General features: G+C 42.2%; 1 protein-coding gene across 3 annotated transcripts in view; it reads left to right on the forward strand.

Annotated features, from left to right (window-relative positions):
• The first annotated feature begins 15,038 nt into the window (after nt 1–15,038).
• The window catches only part of FREM1 (FRAS1 related extracellular matrix 1), a 116,116-nt gene continuing 108,748 nt past the window's right edge, over nt 15,039–22,406 (forward strand). The window contains exon 1 of one of the 3 annotated variants that reach the window (XM_060237269.1): nt 15,039–15,417. The gene's annotated coding sequence lies outside the window, so the exon portion shown is untranslated. The remainder of the gene's footprint in view (nt 15,418–22,406) is intronic. The other 2 variants (XM_060237268.1, XM_060237270.1) reach the window with 2 other exon arrangements.

Raw genomic sequence — 22,406 nt, forward strand, 5'->3', positions numbered from 1 at the left:
TCCTGGTTTTTGCATTGCTATTTTATTTGTGATTTGTCTTTTACTGGAAACTGGTTGGCTCTGCTAGCATTTGATTTAGCATTTCTTACAACAAAAATAGACTCCTATGCATGAACAGCTTATTTTTTGTGTAGTTCACATGGAGTATGTTGGATGGGACTGTTGCATGATCATAGATCCAAGTGGGCAGCCGTGTTGGTCTGAAGTAGTAGAATAAAACAGGAGTCAAGTGCACCTTTAAGATCAACTTAGTTTTATTCAGAATGTAAGCTTTTGTGTGATCTAAGCACACTTCATCAGATGAGGAATCCAGTACAGTGAGCAGAGCCACACATAGCTGGTAGGCAGTGGCTTAGAATGGGCCTTCCTTTTGACTCAGGAACAGACATTCTCACATTTTGACATATTACTGTTTTATTGCTTTCACATGCTCTTTTTACTATTCTGTCATTGGATCTTAAATTTGTACCATTTTGCCTACCTACCAGCTATGTGTGACTGTGCTCACTGTACCAGATTCCTTGTCTGATGAAGTGTGCTTTGAGCACACAAAAGTTCTGAATAAAACTAAGTTGGTCTTAAAGGTGCAATTTGACTCCTGTTTTGTTGCATGATCAGGTTCTAATAATACATCCTTTTTTATATATATGTTTTTGACTCTGTGCTTGGCAAGAATGGATTCCCCATGCCAAGATCAACGGTACTTAATTGCATCTCTAAAGGATATGGGTTAAGATTTCACCTCACTGACTACTTAAGCATCTGTCTTATAGGCTTTGAGGAGACAAAGATCCACCTTACATTAGGGGTCTCCATAACTGCCTGTTGACAGTTTTTCTGGCATTTGCCAAGGGTTTTTAGAAAGTGGATGGGGCAAGGTAGGGCTTTTGCCCAGCAAGACTTCTAATTAACCATTGGAGATTTGATTGACTCTGCTGATTTTTAAAAATGTTGCTTTGGCAGCAGCTGCCACCATAGCACAAGGATCTTCACTGTATGACTGAAGGTAAGCTGTGGTAGACATCAGGGGAGGGCAGGATATTTATTTATTTTATTTATTTTATTTATATTAAGATTTATACCCCGCCCTTCTCACCTAAGTGTCTCAGGGCGGCTTACAACATAATAATTAAAACAACTTCAGTTTAAAACATTTAAAAATACAATTAAACCATAAATTAGTAAAAAACAAGATAGAATAAAACCGGCGGCCTATAGATACATTTTGTTCCATCCAAGATGTTTTACATTGTCAGCTAATGTCATAGGCCTGCCGGAAGAGGACTGTCTTGCAGGCCCTGCGGAATTGCCCTAGATCCCGCAGGGCCCGCACCTCTTCCGGCAGCTGGTTCCACCAATAAGGTGCCGTTATTGAGTAGGCCCGATCCCTGGTGGATTTTAGACGGGCCTCCTTTGGCCCGGGGACTACCAACAGGTTTTGTGAACCTGAGCGTAGTACTCTCTGGGGAACGTGTGGGGAGAGACGGTCCCTAAGGTAGGCAGGTCCTAGGCCATATAGGGCTTTAAAGGTAATAACCAACACCTTGTACCGGACTCAGAATATTACTGGCAGCCAGTGCAGACCCTGGAGCCCCGGCCAAATGTGCTCCCATCTTGGGAGCCCTAATAACAGCCGGGCAGCAGCATTCTGCACTAACTGCAGTTTCCGGGTCCGGCACAAGGGTAGCCCCATGTAGAGGGCATTACAGTAGTCCAGCCTCGAGGTGACCGTAGCATGAATCACTGTTGCCAGGTCGTCACGTTCCAGGAAGGGGGCCAACTGCCTCGCCCGCCTAAGATGAAAAAAAGCGGACTTGGCAGTGGCTGCTATCTGAGCCTCCATCGTCAATGAAGGCTCCAACAGCACCCCCAGGCTCTTAACCCTGCCCGACGCTGTTAATGGAGCGCCGTCAAAAACTGGCAGGGGGAGTTCCCTTCCCGGGCCGCAGCGACCCAAGCAAAGGACCTCTGTCTTCGCCGGGTTCAGCTTCAGCCCACTCAGCCTAAGCCACCTAGCCACTGCCTGTAACGCCCGGTCCAGATTTTCTGGGGCGCAGGCGGGCCGGCCGTCCATAAGCAGATAGAGCTGGGTGTCATCAGCATATTGATGGCAACCCAGCCCATACCCTCGGGCCATCTGGGCAAGGGGGCGCATATAGATGTTAAATAACATCGGGGAAAGCACCGCCCCTTGAGGCACCCCACAATCAAGCGTGTGTCTCCGGGACAGTTCCTCCCCAATCGCCACCCTTTGTCCCCGACCGTCAAGGAAAGAGGAAAGCCATTGCAAGGCCAACCCCTGAATCCCTGCGTCGGCAAGGCGGCACGCCAGAAGCCGATGGTCGACCATATCGAACGCTGCCGATAGGTCCAGCAACATCAGCACCGCCGAGCCGCCTTGATCCAGATGTCGCCGAAGGTCATCTACCAGGGCGACCAGCACCGTCTCCGTCCCGTGGCCCGGGCGGAAACCAGACTGGTAGGGGTCAAGGACAGAAGCATCCTCCAGGAAGCTCTGTAGCTGCAACGCCGCTGCCCTCTCTATAAGTTTGCCCAAAAAGGGCAAATTCGATACCGGCCGATAGTGTGCCAATTCGGTCGGATCTAACGTTGTTTTCTTCAAGAGGGGACGGACCACCGCCTCTTTAAGCGCTGATGGAAAATGTCCCTCCAATAAGGATCTATTTATGATATCCCGTATAGGATATCTTAGCTCCCTCTGGCAGGTCTTAATAGGACCCGGAACGGTATATAATAAAATAAATAAATACATTTTGTGGCTGGTTTCATTGTCTCTGGCAGCCATTTTGTGGCAGTTTGTGGCAGGACCCAGCACACAGTATCAGAATTTCAAAGGTGCCCACTGGCTTAAAAAGGTTGGGGACCTTTGATAGCTGGAATAGAACCACTGTGTGGGCCAAATGGTTTGTAACTGATCATATGACTTCAGTACCATGGTTTGCAGCAGAAGCATGACAGACTCATATGACTGATTTCTTGCCATCTTGGTGGGGTGGAAGGATTTATAGATCTCACTGCAGGAAAACAGCCAACAGTGGTTCTGCAAAACTGTGAGGTGAAAATACGGTGCAAACCAGCTCTGAGTGAACATAGTATACCTAGGCATTCCCATGATCACTTATGGAACTGGAGATGACTAATTTGGAAACTTGATATTCTGAGACTACATGAATGGTATCTATGTGCAGTCACCCTGAAGAATATATTGTGGCTATGAGGTTCCAGATGGCAGCCCATAATGTTTAAGATTATTCAAACACTTTGGATTTGCATATGTTGTCAGTACCAAGTGATTCAGTGGCATGCAGCCTTTATTTGCTGATTTTTAATGGTCAGTTTTTTGACAGCATAGATAGCTATCATTGCACTGTGATGTCAAAGCACCCAGATTCCAAGCTCAGGTATGCTTGAGTGCTGCTGTTCCTCCTGATCCCTGCCAGTTGCCTGCCACTGCCTGAAAACTCTAGTCATCAGTAATATTCTTAGTCTGTTTCTCTCTCAATAGCAGGGCATCCCTTAGCTAGATGGTAAAATGTGTTGAGCTGAGTGGCTGATAGAAGGGCATTTAAAGATATTTCAGTTTCTGGTGCAACCCCCCTCCCCCCCAAGTGTTTATGTTTTTGTCCATCTCCCATATTAGTTGGTGCTTCTGCAGGAGAACTTCATGATGAATCTGTCACTTTGGGTCAAATCAGTTTCTCTCATGTATTTCTATCTTTTTTGCCACCCAAAATCTGCTGCCCTGCCTTTCAGGGCCACCTCAGGCTAATGAATTGTTAACAACATATATATCAACAGGTTACGTGCAACATTAATACCTTGCATGGAAAAATATCTCTGATGAAAGGCAAGAAGTTAAAGTAAGGGAGAATTTAAGCTTATAATTCACCTTGCAGTCTTCCTTCCTTCCTTTTTAAAAAAACAAACAAATGGGATTTGCAGATTTCTGAAAGTACCTTAGTTGTCTGGAGATGAGTCCCCCCCCTTTAAATCTAAAGAGTCTCTTTCAATTTTCTCTAATTAAATTGTTATCTTAATAAAATCTTGGCTAAGCATCAGAGTATGAGTATCCCTGGAAATTAATCTTTTTAGAGGATTATGGTAGATTTAAGCAGCACTGTTGGATCCAAGACTTCAGCATACCTCCCAAATAGTAAGGAACGCTGGCTTATTGAAAAAGTCTTGTTACTATTGCTGTGTAGGTACATAGTGTCTTGAAAAGTAATAAAGAACACAAGAAAGTTGATGTTTTGTAGTGCCTGGACTAGGACCAGAGAGATTTGGGTTCAAATCCTTGCTCAGCCATAAAACTCCATGGGTGACCCTATGCCAGTTACTCTGTCTTAATCTCACCTAACAGAGAGAGAAGGGGTGATGGGAGCAAGTTCGATGGCTAATTCCCATGTGTTCCTTAGGGAAAAGTATAGCTCTGCATTTTGCCCCGTATTCTTTGAGCAAACACTTTGTCACCTGGAATGTCCAAATCTTATTTTAAGAACTTTTTTTTTGTAAAACAAAAATGTAAGGGGTATATGTTACTAAGAGGCACTGCCTGATAAAAACAGAGTATCCCAGTGTAAATAAAAAGAGAGGGTCTCCTACTTCTGTTAAACAAAATGGAGTCCGACCAAAGACGGGCCAAGAAAACGCACCATCTAAACAGGTGGAGTGGACCCAGTAGAGAGCTTGTTTTGGTTGGCGCCTGAAGTCTGTTTCTCAGTGTAGTTTCAACCATCCCACCCCCTCCAGCGCCTCTGACCAAACGGGATGCATAATAACATGGGAACTGCGGGTAAGTATTATTCTCACTTTGATCTCCTGATACTTGCCAATTGTCCCTTCCTCCAGCCTATCACCTCTACCTTGCTAACTCCAATCAAATGCATAATTTGATTGATCTTACCCTTAAAGGTCTTTGATCCCTTTCCAAGTGTCAGCTAAAAACCAGTAACAAATTATTCAATTGCTTCGAGCTTATCAGCCTAGCAAAATGTGCGAAGTTTCCCAACATAGCGATTCAAGATAGCCATCAATAGAACATCAAAGCCCCTTGGTAACTAACGACCCCGATCCGTCAAACCCCTATATAGTGTGGGTCAAAACCCCACCTTGGTGTGCATTCTGTAGGGCGCCATTTTGCAGTCTGTATCACCCGTTACTCCTGTAATTGGGTCTATAGGGCGTGTTATGCTGGTTGTTCGCGTTCCTCTCCATGTACTTCCCATTGAATGAATGTCTCTTCTTCTGGATCAGGTGAATATTACCCAATTCAACAACCCTTGAATTCCTCTCTTGATTACCTCTATTTTCTTAGTCTCTTGATTGCTTGTACATAGATCTGTGTGTGTGTAAATTCTTTTGCTACATGCCCTGAATAAAACATAAGAAATGAATTGTATAAAAATGCCATAGAATGGTAACACACCATAAAATGTGGCAATTAAAAGCAAATGGAGAAACTAGCAGAGAAAGTCGGTGAAACTGAAATGCTGCTGATAGATGTGTATGAAAAGTTAAGTCCTTGATCCCTTTCCAAGTGTCAGCCAAAAACCAGTAACAAATTATTCAATTGCTTTGAGCTTATCAGCCTAGCAAAATGTGCAAAGTTTCCTAACATAGCGGTTCAAGATAGCCATCAATAGAACATCAAAGCCCCTTGGTAACTAACGACCCCCATCCGTCGAACCCCTATATAGTGTGAATCAAAAACCCACCTTGGTGTGCATTCTGTAGGGTGCCATTTTGCAGTCTGTATCACCTGTTACTCCTGTAATTGGGTCTATAGGGCACGTTACACTGGTCGTTCGCATTCCTCTCCGTGTACTTCCCATTGAACAGATGTTTCCTCTTCTGAATCAGGTGAATATTACCTGCTTCAACAACCCTTGAATTCCTCTATCGATTACCTCTATTTTCTTAGTCTCTTGATTGCTTGTACATAAATCTGTGTGTGTGTAAATCCTTTTGCTACATATCCTGAGTAAAACATTATAAAATACAATTGCTTGGACTATTCTTGGCTGAGCACCCGAACTCCGTATTATTGAAAGCAAAGATCTTTGCTCCTAATTCGCTCTACCAAGTCTCTTAGCTAATTTCCCCACTAAAAATAAGAAACTTAAAAAGCATTGCCTGTTACATATATAGCTCAGTTTAAAAAAAAATGGTGTCTGTCCAGTGCTTACATGTAAAGTTACTAAAATAAATAAATAAAATGGGTGTTGCTTGTAACATTTGAAATTTCTATAAGTGATTTTTTTTGTAAAGATGATCACACTAAGCAGAACATTATGTCACATTGATTCTCATTATATGCATTCCATAATTATTTTGTTTTTGTTTTTTTAAAAAAAATCCTAGGCTAAACATTTAAGACCTTGATTGGAGAACATAGATGTTCAAACACTGTAGATATATATATCCCAAAGCTGAAAATCCGTACCTAGAAGACAAGACTGTGTATCCATAGCTCCATCTACAGTCTCTGACAAAGATGCCAATCACCTGTGGTAAGGAGCCAGAGGTGCTGGACTGGAGTCCATCTCCTTCTACCATTCTTCCTTCTTTCTCATAAAAAAGTATCTGATTTTGTATCAGAAGCTCCAATGATGATGATGGTGGGGCTTTGTGCAGATGCAACTTTTCAGTCCAAGAAAGTGCCCAGCATGCATTCATCTGTGCCAACTCTCCTCCTGTTGGATTCAAATGCTGTAATTTATAATTAGTTCTAGATTTTACAGTATTTATAGAGATTGTTACAAGAGCTGTTTGTTCTTCAGTAGAGAATATAGTTTCCTAGGATAACCAAAAAAAGCCCATGGGGAAAAAACCCACATGGAAAAATATGTAAATTTTTATAATTGATATTGTAGGATTCACATGAAACAAAAAGTGACCATTTTGTTATTTTTATATTGTTATTTCAGGTTTAAAATGGGATTTTTTCCTGTGGGCTGTTTTTCTGTGGGCTTTTTACCCTAGAACTGGTTTCCTAGATCCCTAAGCAAACTTACAACTACGTTTTTAAAAAAAAAAATTCTGTAGAACAATAATGTGTCCCCACTTCCCTTTCTTTCAGGCAATGGAACTTTATATGTATCCACATTGTTTTTGTTAAATATATGGTGTTTAGAAGTCCCATTAATTACCCTTGAGCCATTAAATGGTCCAGCCCTTTAAAGACAATGCTGTTAGGCAATTGCCTAGGGACCAGCTTGCCTTCCCAAAAGGCTTTTCAAGCATGCCACATTTCTGTTCTTGAATTGGTTCAAAACAAAGGGGGAGACTGGCTTTTTTCACAGTGGTTTACTCTTTGATCTTCAGAGGGATCTGGAGCACAGGAAAAAAGCCACCTGAGTACAGTGAATAAGGTTTAGAATGCTAGAAATGTGTTAGCAAACAAAGCATCCTCATTGAGCTAGTTCTGTAGGGATTTTGTTCTGAAGTGTTTCCTTGTTCACAAATTTAAAGTGGAACACAATGCATTAAATAGAATATATTCAGAAATATAACTGAAGAATGACACCTGTCATAAGCACCAAGTGAACAGGCTGCATTCTGTACTACAAAAAGAATTATATCATAATCTCCAGTCATACAAGGCCATAATTTCGTAGTATGGATCAAATAATTCAGAATTAAATACATCCCCTAAAAAAGTACAGTTTCAGTAGAATTAATCTCCAGTTAATTTAACCGCTTGTGTTAAACACAACTTTCTAGTTTAGGGTATGTTACAAAAATAAAAGAAATACTTTGGTTGTCATCTTACAGATGCATATTTGAGGGAATTATCCTTATTAGAGTAAGTACAAGTGATGTTTGAGGATCTTGATTATCTGAATTTTCAATCTGTTCTATTTTACCAGCAGATAAATAAGTCTAGGGACCAGGTCATAGGGAAACTATATTTACTTATGGCTCATAGTATTTTGTCCCTTTCCTTGAAAACTCTCAAAAAAATTTCTACAGCTTCTCCAAGTAATTTCTTCCAGTGCAGAGTTTGTAAAGATTTTAAATGGATTCATATTTGTTCTCATTTATTGTGGTGATTGAAGAGCTGTCTCTAGGTCCTATTAGGTCAAAAACTTGACTGCACACTGGAAATGAGCAACATGAACTGCCAGAGATTTTAATTGGAAATATGTGCATCTGAAGCATCAATTTGAATAAGCAGTCTTACTGGACCATAACCATGACCATACACTTGTGTGCTGCCATTCTAGACTTTTTCATATATTTTCAAGATTCCTAATAGTTTTGTTACTAGGCATTTATATGATCAGGCACACAGGTACTGAGAAAACATTCCCAGTCTCAGAATTCATCTCCATACATAATGTATTTACCTCCTCCACCCAACATATGGGACAGCTTGAATGTGTAGCTTGTGCTGACAGATTACTATATGAAAAGAAAACCCCGTTTGTTACTTTTTTGTTTCTGGGTTTTTTGCTGAACTATCAGCCTTTAGAAAACAGTAACTTTTTCCTGATTGGAGCCAAGTTCTAAATATTGTCTTACTACAGCCATTAATCTTCTATTAATTCTCTTCACCCAGCCCATTTTCTGAGTAAATCATAATAAAAACAGTCAGAAGAAATTATTGATTTAATGAGAAACTAGGAACTTAATGATCATCAAATCATTTTACCTTTATGAGTATGCAGCCACACACAAAATTATAAACCTCAAATTACTGCTCTGTAATTTTCCAGAAGGATTTTTGCTTTTCCACCGCTGCCTCTTGCTTAGACCCTTAGCATGAATCATATGGAATTGAGTGTTTTGCAAGCACCTTGTTTTAGTAAATACCTGTCCTTATTATATCTTGGAAATTAATTACACAGGTTTAGCAGAAATGGTGTGGAGAACTGGATTGATAAATGAAGAATCCTCTCATAGGACAGTTCCGTTAACCTTTGATCTCTCTAATTCTTATGATTTAGTGATAATTATTTTTGTTCATGAAGAACTCCATGGCTGAGCCTACATGTCTGATCTTGAAAACATATGTCCTTTCCAGACATTACAGGCAACATGTACCGGGATGCCAATAGCCCTCCACAAGTAGATGCTTTTGATATGTGCTGTCACTGTGCTGTCTCACAGGAGCAATTCTCAGATTTTAGCTTTGGTGTGCATGGGTGCAGACCAGAACCCTGTAAAACAAGGGTTTCATGTAGTGTTTACAGAGGCTTTATGTGCATGCTAGATTTCCATGGTGCTGCAACATTTGTTTATTTATTTATTTTATTTACCTTAAATTTCTATCCCACCCTCTCTGCAAGCAGACTCAGGGGGGCTTTATTTAAAATATTTAGTTAAAATATTTCTCTCCTGCTTTCCCACCCAAATAGGGGCCCTAAGGTGGTGACCATTTCAGCACTGAAACATTTCAACATTAAAACAGCGTATATAACAGCATTAAAAAGCATATATAAAATATCTTTAAAATGCAGTAAAAACGTACAAACACACAACCAGGGAGGAAGGCCAATAAGAATTATTGGGGGTTCTTCAAGCCAAATGAAAAAGTCTTCTCCCTTTGGTGGAAGACAATAGAGGGAGACAAATGAATCTCAGCAATCAGTAGCATTGTCTCCCTTCTGCCAAGTTGCAGGGTTAATTATAATATCTTTTTCTGTCACTTTGAATTTTACACTAGGGAGATGACTCAAGTAGTAGGCATCAGATAATGTTTGTAGTGCTCATAATGCAAGCAGGCATCACCAGAGAATAAAAACATGCCTTTCTATCTTCCCAGTGGAAATACCTGCTTGTTAAAACTCACTTCAGGTCACAGTTACATGCTTCCCCCCCCTTTTCTCAGAATGCAGCAGTCATGGAGCATATTTGAAGGTCAATTGTTTTGTCACTGAACCTGAAAATAGCTCCCCTAAGGTAAGATTTCTGACACAAAGCATTTTAATTGTTTTTGTGTTTCCGTAACCTTAAGCTTTTTGAAAGGAATGTTTTTGATACTTATCAAGAAAGATGCATCAGCAGGTTGCTGAATTATTGCTGTCTTCTGGCATTCATTCACTGGGAAAGCTTTACTGTCATTTGTGATTAGCAAGGGCGGGTATCCTGGTGAGCATTATCTGCTAACCAGGAGAGATTAAAACCTTTCAACCACACCACAGATTCCCAGGAGCTTTTTTTCTTTCCTACCCACCCTGTCCTCCACAGAGTCACAGAAACAGAGATAGAGCAAAGTTAGAGTCCAGTAGCACCTTTAAGACCAACAAAGTTTTATTCATGGTATATGCTTTTGCGTGTATGCACAGTTTTTCAGGTATGGTGAAATGGAAGTTACCAGTAGATACATATAGGGAGAGGGTGAGCAGCAAATTAACATAAGCATTTTAAAAGGTGTTTAACAGATGTAAGGACCAAACTACAATAACAAACTTCGTTTATATGGTCACTTTTTTTTTTTGTTTTATTCTGAGGGAAAACATAGTGAATGACAGAAATGAAAGTATTAAAAGACATGAAGACAAAAAGCAATAACAATTTAATTCTTTAGAATTTCCAGATCACATAATAGTAGATAAATATTTATTTTGAAATAAGTTCCAGTTGGGACTCACTTTTAAGTAAATGTACATAGAATCACATCCTTAAAATTGTTCTTGTACACAAGTCGCAGGTGCTGGCAACCAAATAATATAATGACAGGATATGTTCAAGTTTAAGAGTTCTGAAGTAAAATTGGTCCTGCTGGGGCTTGGAGGGGGAGCTACAAGGAAAATCTACGCAGTGGCACTCATTGGTTTGGGTGCAGGAGTAGATAAAAGTGCCAAACTGGACTTCTATTGTTAAAAATGTGAAACAGGACTCTTTAAGGAATGCTGGACAGCACAATGTCATGGCTTGATAACTCCTAAGATGTTTTGTCTCTCAGATTCTTAAAACACTGATATGATATGAACTGAACACAGCATTGTCTTGTGTTTAATTTAAAACAATTAGCCTTAGGTTGGTTTTATTTTGCTAGGCAGTTCAATTCACATTTGAAAAAAAAATAAATGTGAAATATATTTGTATTCCAGAGTTCTGGAAAAGTTTCATAGAAATAAATATTGTGAATATTGACATAGTACACAAACAGTAGTGTACTAAACAGGATTACATCTTTTTGGATCTGTTGATATCAATGGGTTTATAAGTGAGTATCTTGGTTTAGGAATGAATGGAAAATCACACACATAAACAGGAGTCTTGTGCCATCATAGAATACTAACAGTGCAATCTTATGCAATCTTATGGGCTATAAGCAACCAAAAAAGTCCCACAGAAAAATGAAATGAAGGAAGAAGACCCCAGTGGGTTCCATGTATATATCAGCCTCCAAAGTGTCTTAGAAACAATAAAGTCCACTTAAACACATCTATAATCCAACTCAAATTTATTCCACAGAAGTCATAAGCTTTAGAAAAGTGTGGATCGTGCAGAATTAATATGTAATTTATCCACAAAAATACTCCTCTTCAGCTGTGTGTGTTCTATTTTTTGCAGCAGATAGATCGAATATGTGACAGGATTGACAATGTCAATTACATTGAGGGTAGAGAGTGAAGCAATGGAGAATGTAAAAAGAAATGTTGGAATGAAATAAGCTTTGGCGTGGATAAAGCATTGGAAGCGAAACAGGAAAAATTAAATCGATTAATCCTGTCGCATATTTGATCTATCTGCTGCAAAAAATAGAATACACACAGCTGAAAAGGAAGAGTATTTTTGCGGATAAGTTACATATTAACTCTGCACGATCCACACTTTTCTAAAGTTTATGGCTTCTGTGGAATAAATTTGAGTTGGATTATAGACGTGTTTAAATGGACTTTATTGTTTCTAAAACACTTTGGATACTATGGGCTATGGCAACTCATCTGTTGATTTCAACTCTACACAGGACTGCACTATAAAAAGTTTTTTATGATAGTGTAAGTTTTTATCATCAAGCAATGGTGTTCCACTATGGTTTAAATATGTTTGTAGCCAGACTACAGTAAAATAATGAAGGATGAAGAATCCAGCTAATTAGGAAGTCCCACAGAAACCAGTGAAACAGATCAGTGCAACTAACTGAAGTCGCATTGCTTGCAACAGGTCTTAATCCAAATTAAGTTTAGTTGGATGGGGGCCAATGAGTAAAATTCCTGTGGTATATGATAAAGACTTCCTGCCCTAAATTCTGTTCAATGCGGCCAGATACATTACTATTCTTAAAATATCCTCACTTTAGCAAATATGCTGTTGTGGACAGCACACACATGTTTATTGTTAAGCAGACACAAACCAGACTCCTAGCATGGAGAGGGAGTAACAGAGAGTGAGTGAGTGAGAGAGACCACCCATTACAAGGATTTAGATGCAGAACATATTTCTTTTCCCATCAGTGCACCTATATATCTTGTTCTGTCATTTTTGCAGTCCATTTGATGTAGCTTCCTCAGCCCACTTGAAAGTCCATCTCAGTTTTTCTGTTGTTTTCAGTGGCTGCCATTACATAGCTTCCACTGTTCCCTCTAAACTGTAGGGCACTCAGACATTAACACAGGAATCCCCTCTCAGCAGCAATCTAGAGCTGTGCAGGATCTTGCACTACTCATTGCTCATTTTAAGATTACAGCAGTTACATTCTGCTCAGGATGTGAACTGCTCCACTCAGTAGGGTGAAAAAATTAGAGGGAACATTGATAGTTCCCTGATGAAAATAATGTTAGCTTTGTGCTAATGAATGATTTTCCTCAATAAAAACTGTTCCCTTTTTATTCGGTTTGAGAACTAGTGTATCTTTTGGTGTGAAGACTGTCATCTCTTTTGATTTTGCTCTGTCAAGTTCTCTAGCCTCATTTTTATCAGGTATCTCATTATCTTAGCCATTCTCGATCTTCCTCTCTCTGAGCATCTCTAAGTCTGCAGGTCCTTAGGAAACCACAGAGGTAAGATTTTTGTCTTCCAAAAATCTAGAAGCAAATCCTCTGTTTATTTCTACTAGGATTATAAGGGACTATTCACACTGGTCTCCCCACCCCCAATAGATTTCAGCTCTGTTTTAGCAGAGATCTTTGATGTAGAAAGACTATTCTGGTCTTCACATCTTTTCAGACTTGAATCTGGCAGCAGAAGTCATCTTCAAGAGAAGACAATTTGTTGTTGAGAGCTGAATTTAAAGTAGACCAGTTTGCACATTTTGGATATTATGTGGCCACCATTTTAAATTGTATTACGCAATAAGGGTGTCAGGTTGTCATCTGGAGATTCTCCCCTCCATCCTTGTAAATTTTATTTTTTTTATTTTATTTACATTTTGGAGTATTTTTTTGTACTTATTTGTGTGTGTGTGTGTGCGTGTGCACCTGGAATTCATAGTGTCCTCTGGTGACTTACCCCTACTAGGGGCCTGGAGAATGTTAAGGGAAGTGGGTGAATAAAGCCTGCCCTGCTTCCGAATTCCTGGTATTCTGAGGAGGTCTTCCATCCAAGTACTTTATACTGTAATTGGTTTTATTGTTATGCTGTTGTGATTTTATTATTTATGGTGTACTCTGCTCTGAGCCCCTATGGGGAAATGGGTGAAATATAAATAATAATAATAATGTAATAAAGTACTTGCCAGAGTTAATCCTGCTTACTTCCATGATCTGATGAGATTGGGCTTGCTTGAGCTACCCAGATCAGGGCCATCCTTATAAATTTATTGATTAATTAAGAAATTAGGAAACCACAATTTCTCTCACCATTTCCCTCTGCTTCTCTCATGGGGCAGGAACTGACAAAAGGATGGAGGCAAGGTGATGGGGTGAAGCCACAGTTACTTTGTTTCCCAATTTAGTATTTAACATAAAGGTACAAGGGAATATTTGAATGGTAACATTACTATTACCATATGGCAAGTGGTGCTTTCTGAGAATAGCTCATAGGTTAGGGAATTGTCATCATACCACTGTACTTCCTAAAAGGGAACCATTTTAACACGTTATTCCATCTAAACAGTTTTCCATATGATAACACACATCACCGGGAATTACTGAAGTGGTCTTCCATGAGACAGCCATAATATAACCCTTAGGGTGCCACTTCTAAGTAACCATTACTAAGCTGCATTATTTTGTCGACCACACAGTGCCATCAAGACTAAATACCCATGGTCAGAAACCAAAGTTATGGTAAAACTGGCTTTGGAGCTGAGACTTGTTGATTTTTGTTTAAAGTTCATGTACAGCCACGTGAACTGCAACAACGAAGTTCAGACAAGACATGAAACTGGTTGAACTATCCTGGCTTGCTACAACAAATGCTGGTTTCATTACATTCTCTCTGTATCCTGGAAAGGCATCACTGGGGGATCACTAGATTTAGACATCATGCAAAATGACAGTTACAATGAATTGTGATTAATAAATCAACTTTGCATTGTACCTGGCTAGACAGATTCTAATTCAACATACTTTATGGGGTGGCTTGCGTTCAGTTATACTAGCCATAGTTAGTTTAATTAAATCGTGATTTCACACAATGTCTGAACTTCATATGGTAACATGCTGATAATGCAAAACTGGAAGTCAAAAGAGATATACTTCCTAGAAACACATATGAATTGGAGGAACTGAAGCAATGTCTGCCATTTTGGCTGAATGGTTGCTTTATTACCAGTACAGATTGTACAAATTATAAGGAGCAGAAGTATTACCCTGGCAGGGACTGTTGGTCTGAATCATGCCCAAAAACCTTTAATTTGGAAGTGCCATTATCACCTGTGCCAGAACACAAGTACTCTACCACCTTTGCTATTCAGTCAGGGAATGTTTGCAGCCTCTGGCTCTGAAGATTGTTGGTGCTACAACTCTTGAGTGGGTCCCAGGCTGAAGCTATCCCTGTTCAGTGTTTACCTGAAAGTGTGTCTCAGAGCTTCAAGTGATATCCTGGCACAATTGGTAAAACGTCTGGATGGGGGGGGCATACCCTCTGGGGAGGAGTGCAACTTCCCTGTAGCCAACTAGCAGAAAGAAAAAGGGAAGTTCTGGGGCTGGCTGCCAAAAAATAATTGCTCAGTGTAAACACTTGAAGGCATCTTTAGAATGTCCTTATTGTAGAGAGCACTAAAGCTTTTGTATTCTGGAAGTTTTCAAGCCAGCAGCTGTCTAGCAGCCAGCTATGGTAGGGGGACTTTTTCATGTGAATGTTTAGTACAAAGAAAAATACAAGCAAGCTGACCCGAAAGACTGGAATTTCAGCTCCCCACCCCACCTCCTTGGATTTCTTCCTCTCTCCCTCTCCCTGCGCAAGCCCTTTAAACCAGAGATTATTGGGTCAGTGACTCTCTTTATCCTTCTCAAGTCAGTGTCTTCTTGTGCTGGAGCTACTGAAGGAATATTGTTACCTGTAAGTACTATTCTCTATTCCTCCCCCTTTCCTATCAAGCTGATTCTTGCATAAATGGAGTGTGACAAAGGTTGTGTTTGCCTGGGTAATGCAATAGTTTGTAGGCAATGTTGTAGGGCAGTGAGCTTGCAGTATTTTTCCCCCCATAGAAAATGGGAGGATTTCCTTGGAAAACAGTAGATTTGATTGTACTTGTAAGGTGAAAAACATTCAGTTAAGGAATTTGTCTTTCTGCATCATTTTTTCTTGGTTGTATTAATTTATCTAATAAGGAAAAATCTTGTTCAGACAAAAGTCTCTTCAGTTACTCATGATTTAAATACATGAGTCTCTTCTGTCTGTTACAACTTCAGTTTCTTTGTGGAAGACCTGGAAGACAAAATACTGATGTTGCATCCAGTCTTTCTATGTATGCAGTACCTGAATATTTAAAGCTTGGAACAGAGCTTTATCTGATAGTATTTTTGTTTAATAAGATATCAAAGAACGTGTGATGGCCCCATCCATTTTCCTCCGAGGCAAGATTTTCCCTTCGTTTTTTCTTTCCCTTTACTGACTGAGCTGTCCAAATAATGTGTTTTCTTCTTTGCTGAAGAACTTTGGCTCTCCTACCTTGTCACAGTATGATATTTTGGCTGTTGGCTGAGCCCAGAAACCTGAGGGAAAGATCAGAAGCCAACTTAAATGGCACTTGAGGCATTCTGAAATACAAAAATAGCAAAATATTTTATTCAACATAGAGGGGAAAGATCAGGTGAAATCAGGAGCTGAAAATTATGAAGTAAAACCAGTCCATGCACAAACTTTAGTTCTTACGCCTCAGGCTAATGAGAGTTTCTTTAGCTATTCACAGTTGCTTAAATGTTTATGTTGAGTGGCTTTTGTTCCAGTGTTTTCCCAAACACTCTAGTACATATTCTTTATGTATTCTCTCTGACTCTGGGTTTCCAGAAGGCCAGTACACTGTTACCAGTACCTAAAACCCCTTCTCTTGAAACCCTAGTGTTTGTCTTGAGTTTTTAACTGACTCTTAAGGACTCTACAAGCAGTTTCTAACCACACCAGACCAGGAATCTCTGCATTCTTCAGTGCTAACTCCCTGTTTGAGAGGACAGGGAAATTCTCCTCTCACTAGAACATATGAACATATATGAACATATGAAGCTGCCATATGAGAACATATGATAGAAGATCTATCCCCTTTCTTTGATCTAAAGAGAGTCTTCTGTCTATGTTAAACTGCTCTCCATCAGGGTTCAATTCTGAAACTTAATACTGAACTCTTCTTAGCTAGGGCTAAAATCAGACTAAATTCTCCCGAGCATCCAGTTCAGAAGTCTTTTGCTGCTCAGCTGATGCTAACCAATCAGATCCCTTGGAACAGCCAGTGCTGGTCATAGGGTGCATGGCGCCCAGGTAGACTCCCTGCCCCCTCCTGCCCCCTCCTGCCCTGCCACCTCCTGCCCTTCTCCACAGCATCCCCCTCCCTCAGAGAAGCACAATGAGACTGAGTGCTACCAGCTTCGAGGCAGCCAGCATCTGAGCGTTTTTTGAAGAGACTGGTGAAGGAGGCTTCTCCCCCCTCCTTTCCAGAACTGAAAGTGAGGGGGGAATGAAGCTTCTTCCAGGGCTCTCTTTTAAAAACATGCAGATGCGGGTGCCTTGAAGCCGGTAGGGCCCAGCCTCATCGTGGTGAGCTTCTCGGGGGAGGGGGCGGATGGAGTGCGGCAGAAGGGAAGGGAGGGGCTGGCAGTGGCAGCAGCAACAGGGAGAGAGGCAAATTTAGGCAGTTGTCGTGGGTACCAATTTGGCGCCCCCCTCCTGGCACCCTAGGCAACTGCCTAGTTTGCCTAATGGGCAAGTCAGCACTGGGAACAGCCAGTAACTCAAGGCTCTCTGGCTCTGTGAAGAATTAACCCTTCACAGTCTTTTATTTGTTTACACAGCACTTCTAAGCCTTTTTAAAAGTACAGGTCATCATAGAATGTGTCTGCCAAAAAATGGCTAGTTATCTTTACAGGGCATTATAAGGTAGGTTTGGGAATCAGGTTCCTGGTCCTCAAGGAGCGTCATCGGCACTGGCACCAAGGGTTGGGAGCCTTGGGGTGATCCTGGATGTCTCACTTTCTATGGAGGCCCAGGTCATCTCTGTTGCCAGGTCTGCCATTTATCCTCTTCAGCGGATCAGGCAATTGATCCTTTATCTCTTCGCCTAGGTCACTTCCAAGTTAGATTACTGTAATTTGCTTTACATGGTCTTACCTTTGAATCTGACCCAGAAACCAGCTGGTGCAAATGCAGCAACTCACTTGCTGACTGCGACATCTGGCATACATTCTGTTGGTGCTCTGCCAGTTGCACTGGCTGCCAATGGCGTACCAGATACATTTTAAGATGATGGTATTAACCTTTAAAGCCCTGAGTGGCTGGGAATGACATTAAGGGACTGTTTCTCCCCATATGCCCCCTGGGGAGCCTTGCACTCTACTGTCCAACATCTACTGGCTATCCCCGGCCCAAAGGACATCTGCTTAGCCTCAGTCAGGGCCACGGCCTTCTCTGTTAGGGTTATTCTGTAAATATATTTTGTAAATATAATTATTTATTGTAATAACTGATTTTTAATGTTGTATAACTTTGATGTTTCCCACCCTAAACCTGCTTGTGGGAAACCCTATGCTTTAAACCAGAAGTGAAGGGTTGACATCACCAATAGCACAAGCCTCTCCCCTCATGTCCCTGTCCCAAGCCCTCCTGCTGGTTGCCACACTGGGCCTAGCCACCATAGCTAGAAATCTGCTGATACAACTCCACTTCCTCAGCTGTCCTAATTCTTGGATGCTGCCAGGAAGCAAACATCAAATCCTAAATTTGGGCTGCCGGGTATCTTACTATAACAAGAAATCTCTTGCTGGCATCCTGTGACCCTTGCCACTGCTCAATAGGAAAAATGCATAGAAAATCACAGATACACAATGCATAATAGTGTGTATCTGCAAGTGATGTCATCAGACTGGGGCAACACTATAGAATTTCGCTGAAAACCATGATAAGATTGTAGCATTTTAATGGAATATAGAATGAAACCGTGATGCAATGATGACACATTTTTTCACACTGGAAATGCTATTGTGCTGTTGGAATAATGATAATTTGCATTTCCTCGCACTCCTGAACCTCTTGTTGTTTGGCAGCCCTTGGCTTGCAGCTCTGTTCTAAGTAGGCTAAGATAGTCTTCTATCCCTTCCGGATTCAAAGTTTTCTCTGCCTTTACTTGAATCAGTTTATTCAGAATGTAACTATAAGCATGGTTATCAGCACTTAATCCTCTTTCAATGCATTAAGTGATAAGTAACTAGATCAGAATTATTTTCTTCAAAACTGTATTTGTGATACCTTAGCTCTTAACCACAAGACTGCAGAACATTCTTCTGTGGTTAGGACACCAATCTTGTCTGGAACACAGCTTAATGAATGACTCCATATTTCTTCTACCAGGGTTCCTGATTCCCAGTTAAACCCTTTCTTGTTCCTGTATATTGGTTTGATGGCACCTGAACTGTGTAGTCAAGGTCTATGATCCATGTTAAGATGGGATCAGTAGCAAGGCTGTAGCCTAGGGTTGCCAATCCCCAGGTGGGGGCAGGGGATCCCCCGGGTTGGAGGCCCTCCCCCTGCTTCAGGGCCGTCAGAAAGCAGGGGGAGGGGAGGGAAATGTCTGCTGGGAACTCTGTTATTCCCTATGGAGATTTATTCCCATAGAAAATAATGGAAAATTGATCCGTGGGTATCTGGGGCTCTGGGGGGGCTGTTTTTTGAGGTAGAGGCACCACATTTTCAGTACAGCATCTAGTGCCTCTCCCCAAAATATCCCCCAAGTTTCAAAGCGATTGGACCAGGGGGTCCAATTCTATGAGCCCCAAAAGAAGGTGCCCCTATCCTTCCTTATTTCCTATGGAAGGAAGGCATTGAAAAGGTGTGACGTCCCTTTAAATGTGATGGCCAGAACTCCCTTTGAAGTTCAATTATGCTTGTTACAGCTTTGATCTCTGCTCCACCCCTAATGTCTCCTGGCTCCATCCCCAAAGTCCCCAGATATTTCTTAAATTGGACTTGGCAACCCTACTGTAGCCTGCAGTGGGGCACTCTTAAATTAGGGGTGCCTCTACCACCAGCCTGCTGGTCATCCTCCCCTCTGCCCAGAAGGCAAGGGAGCCTGGGGCAATCAGTGTCAAACAAGCTGTTTTACTCCTGAGCCAGCTTCCTGTGCACATCCCCTCTCTTCTCCTGCCTCTTGAGTTTCAGGAGGATATGTTAGGAGCTATGCCTAGCTTATTAATACCAATATGCACAGGGCTTTATTTGTAGAAAAAGCCCAGTAGGAACTAATTTGCATGTTAGTCCACACCCACTGACACCAACCCAGATGAAACTGGGTTCCTGCTCAAAAAAAGCCCCAAATATGCACAATTCAGTATTATTAATGAAACAACACCATATGAAAGGTAATTTGAAGTCATTACTGAACAGATTTACAAATAGCTGAGAAGGGCATAAAAGCATACATTAAATAATGGGCAAGTTAAACATATTAAGACTTGCTTGCATGAATAGATTAATGGTAATTGAGGCACCACTTGTGTTGGGAATTAGTCACTGGCACCAGGGCTTTTTATGTAGAATAAGCCCAGCAGGAACTCATTTGCATATTAGGCCACACCCCATGATGTCACCATTGTTTCACAATGTCACCATTGTTTTTTATAGAAAAAGCCCAGCAGGGACTCATTTGCATATTAGGCCACAACCCCTGACACCAAGCCAGCCATGTTCCCAAAAAAAGCCCTGGTCACCACTTCTCCTTGCCACTAACTTTCAGCTTATAATATTAATTCAAAATGTGACTGCCTGCTAGGACAGCAGGTTGGTGGTAGGCACCCCTGGGATTGTTAGAGGCAGGGTACTTACAATGGAGTTTTCTGAGATGACCAGAACATCATGCAACATCTAGGTTTTCATCTGGACTTGATGATATGCATCTCATGATGTAATTTCCTCCCCCAGACTCTTCTCCTGCTGGTCCAGTAAGTGGGGTCGAGAGCTTCCTCCACCAGTGAGAGCTCTCCTACTATAAATAGGCACTTGGCAACCTTACTCCCTGCCTTTCCCTTCCCCAGCTTAGCTGTCTGTTATAGGGTGACCATAATGTCTGAAGGCCAGCCAGGGACACTGGGGGGGGGGGGGGGGGGTGCATCACTTCCGGTGACGTCACTTCCGGTGATGTCATGCCACCACCGGAAACAGGAAGTGGCATCACTTCCTGTGACATCATTTCCCCCGCGTCACCTGCCGGAAACAGGAAGTGACTTCACAGCACTTCCTGTGACGTCCCCAAAAATCCCCCAAATACCACCGCCGGAAACAATTTTGTTCTCAAATCCTGTATATACTTCATCAGTATATGGGATAAGGCACTTTCTCAACTGTGCTGCATAATGCAGCCTATTTATTTTGTCCTGTTGGCTCTGTTGGCTCTATCTGCGCCACCTTCATCACTTTCGGGGTGTGGATCCCCCAGTGGGGTGGTCTCCCGACTCCCTCCGCTGACTGTTTCTGATAGCCCTGCGCCCCCTCTTTCATTTGATATGTGTCCCGTGCGGGTGCCACCCTCCCGCCGGGAGATGCCGCAAAATGAGCCCCCTTGAGGCTTATGGCGGCAGGGCTCGGGGGAAGCGAGCTAGACTGCTGTTCTTTTGAGGGGTTATAGAGTGTTTCGAGCCCGTCCCTGTGGCATCGGTCCCATCGTTGTGGGACCAAGGGGGCCGGCGCAGCGGCACGCCGAAGCAGCCTGTCACTAATAACACCGGTCAAGATGCAGGACAGGAACCTGGAAGTGACCGACAGGCTGCTTCAGCGTGCCGCTGCGCCGGCCCCCTGGGCCCCACAATGATGGGACCGATGCCACAGGGACGGGCTCGAAACACTCTATAACCCCTCAAAAGAACAGCAGTCTAGCTCGCTTCCCCCGAGCCCTGCCGCCATAAGCCTCAAGGGGGCTCATTTTGCGGCATCTCCCGGCGGGAGGGTGGCACCCGCACGGGACACATATCAAATGAAAGAGGGGGCGCAGGGCTATCAGAAACAGCCGGCGGAGGGAGTCGGGAGACCACTCCACTGGGGGATCCACACCCCGAAAGTGATGAAGGTGGCGCAGATAGAGCCAACAGAGCCAACAGGACAAAATAAATAGGCTGCATTATGCAGCACAGTTGAGAAAGTGCCTTATCCCATATACTGATGAAGTAAATACAGGATCTGAGAACAAAATTGCACTAGAAGACACAAACACAAAGCTCCCTTACACTGAATCAGTGCTTGGGTCCACCAAAGTCAGTATTGTCACATAAGAGAAGCCCTGTTGGATCAGGCCAGTGGCCCCTCCAGTCCAACACTCTGCGTCACATAATAACATAAGAGAAGCCCTGTTGGATCAGGCCAGTGGCCCATCCAGTCCAACACTCTGCATCACATAACAACATAAGAGAAGCCCTGTTGGATCAGGCCAGTGGCCCATCCAGTCCAACACTCTGCATCACATAACAACATAAGAGAAGCCCTGTTGGATCAGGCCAGTGGCCCATCCAGTCCAACACTCTGCGTCACATAACAACATAAGAGAAGCCCTGTTGGATCAGGCCAGTGGCCCATCCAGTCCAACACTCTGCATCACATAACAACATAAGAGAAGCCCTGTTGGATCAGGCCAGTGGCCCATCCAGTCCAACACTCTGCGTCACATAAGAACATAAGAGAAGCCCTGTTGGATCAGGCCAGTGGCCCATCCAGTCCAACACTCTGCGTCACATAAGAACATAAGAGAAGCCCTGTTGGATCAGGCCAGTGGCCCATCCAGTCCAACACTCTGCATCACATAAGAACATAAGAGAAGCCCTGTTGGATCAGGCCAGTGGCCCATCCAGTCCAACACT

This window comes from Heteronotia binoei, chromosome 4 (assembly GCF_032191835.1).
Source record: "Heteronotia binoei isolate CCM8104 ecotype False Entrance Well chromosome 4, APGP_CSIRO_Hbin_v1, whole genome shotgun sequence".
In the NCBI taxonomy this organism is placed as follows: domain Eukaryota; kingdom Metazoa; phylum Chordata; class Lepidosauria; order Squamata; family Gekkonidae; genus Heteronotia; species Heteronotia binoei.